Source organism: Callorhinchus milii, unplaced genomic scaffold (genome assembly GCF_018977255.1).
Source record: "Callorhinchus milii isolate IMCB2004 unplaced genomic scaffold, IMCB_Cmil_1.0 Scaffold27, whole genome shotgun sequence".
Lineage (NCBI taxonomy): Eukaryota > Metazoa > Chordata > Chondrichthyes > Chimaeriformes > Callorhinchidae > Callorhinchus > Callorhinchus milii.
Genome location: NW_024704768.1, coordinates 1,576,098 through 1,580,691, shown reverse-complemented (window position 1 = coordinate 1,580,691; position 4,594 = coordinate 1,576,098). Strand labels below are relative to the sequence as shown.

The window sequence follows — 4,594 nt, the reverse complement described above, 5'->3', positions numbered from 1 at the left end:
CTACACGACCACCTGTGTGTGGCCAGTTGGACGCTAAAAGATTCTAAAAGGACCTTTACCCCGAATACATTCATCCTTAAAATACACAGTCCATCCAATCTACAATATGTATCCTGTGAAGCACTGTGAGACATCTCAAAGGCGCTGTATCGAAAGTACGGATTATTATTCTCAAATGTTTTTTGACAGAAATTTGGAATTTTAATACAAATCTTGTGTCGTTTTCAGTGGAATCACCCGCTCCTTTTTCAGGGGTTCGGATAAAATGTGACTCTGGTGGGATTCGAACCCACAACCTTTGAATCGCTCCCTCTCACTAGAAGTCCAATGCGCTATCCATTGCGCCACAGAGCCAGGGCACATGCCCACCTCCCGGAAATAACCCTTTGCACATCACAGCCCAATTTTAGGGCCAACTGCAGAATTCAGTGATACCGGGTAGGGTGGTCCTAGCGATATCAATGGCAAGCTGTGTGGTTTTAGCTGATTAGATTCCAACAGTTACCCCCAACGCATACTCTGGGCTCCCCCTCAAGCCTTGGCTCTTGCCAACCTGCGCCTAAGACTTTCCAGAATTAGGTAAACGGGATGCGTCCCTCCAGGGAGAGAGAGAGAGAAAGAGAGAGAGAGAGAGCGTTCCTTCCAACAATCTATCTCTGAGATTTCCATGTGTAGGTGAGAGGCAGGGATTTCTCAGTCTGTTTTGGATACTCTTAAGCAACGGTGATGGATTTCCGCATGTATCAGACACCCAGCTGATGAAAAACACATGCATGACCAATTTTTATCTGGGGGGAAATTGTCGGCCAGGACACTGGGAGAAACTCCTCTACCTATTTCGCCCACAAAATCTACAGGTGATTCACTTTCCAATATATTCTTTGGAGCGTCTTGAGGGCATGATAAGGCGCCATATCAAATGAAAGGGTTATTATTATTATTATTTATTATTCCTCTCCAAAATATCACATCCGGGCTGTTACAAAATTCCACTCGTTTCACCTTTTATTGTCAGGCTGAGGATTTCCACTTTACATAGATTGGAATCTGGTCACTCTATCTTGTTCCTCCCCAAATTGAAGACCTTTTTACACCGAAATTCATTTAATCTATTGTTTGCCATTAATTGTTTTAATATTCCAGAGCGCTCCACACCTCAGCATAATCATCGACTCTGGTGGGACTCGAACCCACAACCTTTGAATCTCTTCCGAGCCACTCACTAGAAGTCCAATGCGCTATCCATTGCGCCACAGAGCCAGGCCACATGCCCACCTCCCACACAAGCCAATGTCAGTGCCAACTGCAGGACTCAGCAATGATGGGGAAGGTGGTCCGAGCTGGACAAGAAGCGGGAAACCTTGCCAGGCAGCGATATCAATGGCCAAGCTATGCAGCTTTAGCTAATTAGACTCCAGCAGTTACCCCAACGCACACTCTGGGCTCCCTCACCCCAGCCTTGGCTCTCGCCAACCTGCGCCTAATACTTTCCGGAATTAGGTAAGCGCAGGGGGGCGTCCCTCCAGGGGGAGAGAGAGAGAGAGAGAACGTTCCATTCCAACAATCCGTTGCGCTACAGAGCCAGTTCCTACTCATATATACTATATAAGCGCATGCAAATCAGAACCTGGCTCTCACTCCAACACATCAGCAACAACAAACGACCAATTACATTTGTACAGCGCCTTTCACGTCGGGAGGACATCCCGACCTTTATTAATGGATGTAATTCTACGAAATAATGAATGAAATCTCAGGCTTCAATCTATTCTTTGCTTTAATTCAGCTCAGTTTCATTACCTCCCATCTGAACGAACCAGAGGAGCCATCGTTCAACAGAGAGGTTAAACCGAGGTCCCCTCTGTGCCTGTTCAGGCAGACAACAACAACAAACGACATTTACGCTGTGCCTTTCACGTCGGGAGGACATCCCAAGGTGCTGGATGGTCAGGGATTTGGACCCGAGCTGGGGGTTGGGATCAGGGGGGGTGTGGAAGGCACTGAGGGTAGGAGAGTGACTGAAGGCACGGTCAAAGAGGACACTCTTGAGATTGGCCTTGAAGGAGGCGAGTGAGGGAGCGAGGCAAAGGGACTGTGGGATGGATTTCCAGAGAGTGCGGGAGATGGAGCAGGCCAGAGCCTGCTGAGAGGAGGGATTGGATTTATATGGAGTTAACAGGTCATAGATGTAGGGAGGAGCAAGGCAGTGGAGGGCTTTGAAAGTGTTTTAAACTGTATCCTCTGGTGGATGGGGCGAGGATTGGGTGATAGGGTCACATTAAAATACCTTCAATTTGCAATCAATGTGATATTTCCCACACCTGCAGCTCACACAAACCTTAGCTATTTTCTTGTCTTCATGTTAAGGGGGTAATAATCCCTTCAATCAATCAATAAATAAATAAAGAAATAAATAAGAATGATTTGAGTCACTCAATCCACGACTGTTTGTGGACGCTGCTGTGTGCAATTGGGCTGCTGCGTTTCGCCCACAAAATATACAGTCAATTCACTTAACAGTATATTCTGTGAAGCGCTTTGAGACGTCTCGAAGATGTGATAAGACGCTGTATCAAATGCGAGGATTATTATTATTTATCATTATTATTAATCACCTCTTCCCTTTTCAGGGGTTCGTATAAAATCTGACTCTGGTGGGATTCGAACCCACAACCTTTGAATCGCTCCTAACAATTCACTAGAAGTCCAATGCGCTATCCATTGCGCTACAGAGCCAGGACACATGCCTCATTCCTTACTCAAGCCCTTGGACATGGGGTCAAATCTGCCATGTTACCAACAACAACTTGGATTTACACAGTGGCCTTCACACGGTCCAGTATCTTCGGGCGCTTAACAGTGACAGAGCCTGACCCTGAGCCGGGAGGAGAGGGTGGGGGGGAACGGTAAGAACGCTGGAAGAGGAAGGTCTTCGGTCGTGATCTATAAACTCCAGTCACTTCATCCCTAATTCTTAGATTGAGATTTCCCACAGTTTGGCTGCTCTCTCTTGACTCTCTGCAGAACAATTTTTTTCCCCTCAACTTCCCAGACGTTTCCATGGAATGTCACTCAATGCATCGTTTTCTATCAACCCAGTTTTAAATCCTATGAAACGCTCTGAGATAATAATAATAATAATAATAATAATAATAACAACAATCCTTCAAGTTGATATAGCGCCTTATCACATCGTCGACACATCTCAAAGCGCTTCTTGGAATATATTGTAAAGTGGTTTGATTGTGTATTTTGTGGGCAAAACGTGGCAGCCAATTGTGCACAGCAGTCCAGTGTCCCACAAACAGTCGTGGATTGTGTAACCAATTTTTTTTTGGGGGGGTGGGGAGAGGGATTATTACCCCCGGCAAGTGATCCACCAATCGACTAACAACCGAGACGTCCTTCTGATGTGAAAGGCGCTACAACAAACACACGACGATCATTTTCATAAATGTCAGAGTCTCGCACTTCAACATAATCATCGACTCTGGAAGGATTTGAAGCCACAACCTTTCGAACAACCCCCAACACATAACGCTCCGCTCTATCCACTGTACCACAGGGCAACACCACAGCACACTTCTCCTTGCATTCCAGCTTAAAGCCAGCTCTTTACTGCTAATATATCACTCAAAGTGTTCCCCAGCGCGAGTCTGCACCTTCAAGAATAGGAGGGAGAAACAATTAGACCGGACTAACAAGAAAATATGGTTCTGATTCATTCTCAGCTGTTGTGTTTGGGCGGATCGCACAGGAGCTGGGCTGGGCTGAGCTGGGTTGGGCAGGGCAGGGCTGAGCTGAGCTGAGCTGGGCTGGGCTGGGCAGGGCTGGGCAGGGCTGAGCTGAGCTGAGCTGGGCAGGGCTGAGCTGGGCAGGGCTGGGCTGGGCTGGGCAGGGCAGGGCTGGGCTGGGCAGGGCTGGGCTGGGCAGCGCTGAGCTGGGCTGGGCTGGGCTGGGCTGGGCTGGGCAGGGCTTAGCTGGGAAGGGACATCAATGTCACTGCAGCAAATGATATATTCGCAGCCGTGCCCCACACACAATGCCTGAGCTCAGCGCTATGAGCGAATGTGGTCACTAATCACTGACACTGCAACACAAGCTGGTATCAGCACAATCCCAGGCTGCTTTCATCAGCCAGTTACTGAAATAACAGCACTAACTGACCATCTCCCACTCGAATATCTACAGTATCTTGTTTTGCTGCTTTGAGGATCTGTGCTTCTATCACTGACCTCCGCTGACACAATCATTTAACAGGATTCCCTCGAATACAGACCGCGCTCCCTGCTTGTCTATGCCTCTGTCTTTCCTCATCTATCTGTCCTTTTCATTTGCCTCCTGCCACTCACTCTCACTCACACTCTCTCTCTCTCTCTCTGCCTCCTTCTATCTTTCTCTGCCTGTCTCTCTATCCCAGTTTTTCCCTCCTTGTCTGTATGTTACACGGACTGTGACGATATCTTACATGGACATTTTGTCTACAAAATACACAGTCACTCCACTTTACAGTGTATTCTGTGAAGCGCTTTGAGACGTCTCAATGGCGTGATAAGGCGCTGTATCAAATGCATGGATTATTATTATTATTATT

General features: G+C 47.4%; 3 non-coding genes across 3 annotated transcripts; all 3 read right to left on the bottom strand.

Annotated features, from left to right (window-relative positions):
- Nucleotides 1–268: 268 nt before the first annotated feature.
- Nucleotides 269–354, bottom strand: trnar-ucu. The gene is given in 2 exon segments: nucleotides 269–304; nucleotides 318–354. It is a non-coding gene; the product is annotated as a tRNA-Arg (tRNA).
- An 815-nt stretch (nucleotides 355–1,169) lies between these two features.
- Nucleotides 1,170–1,260, bottom strand: trnar-ucu. Its single transcript is given in 2 exon segments — nucleotides 1,170–1,205; nucleotides 1,224–1,260. It is a non-coding gene; the product is annotated as a tRNA-Arg (tRNA).
- A 1,386-nt stretch (nucleotides 1,261–2,646) lies between these two features.
- Nucleotides 2,647–2,736, bottom strand: trnar-ucu. The gene is given in 2 exon segments: nucleotides 2,647–2,682; nucleotides 2,700–2,736. It is a non-coding gene; the product is annotated as a tRNA-Arg (tRNA).
- Between the last annotated feature and the right edge of the window lie 1,858 nt (nucleotides 2,737–4,594).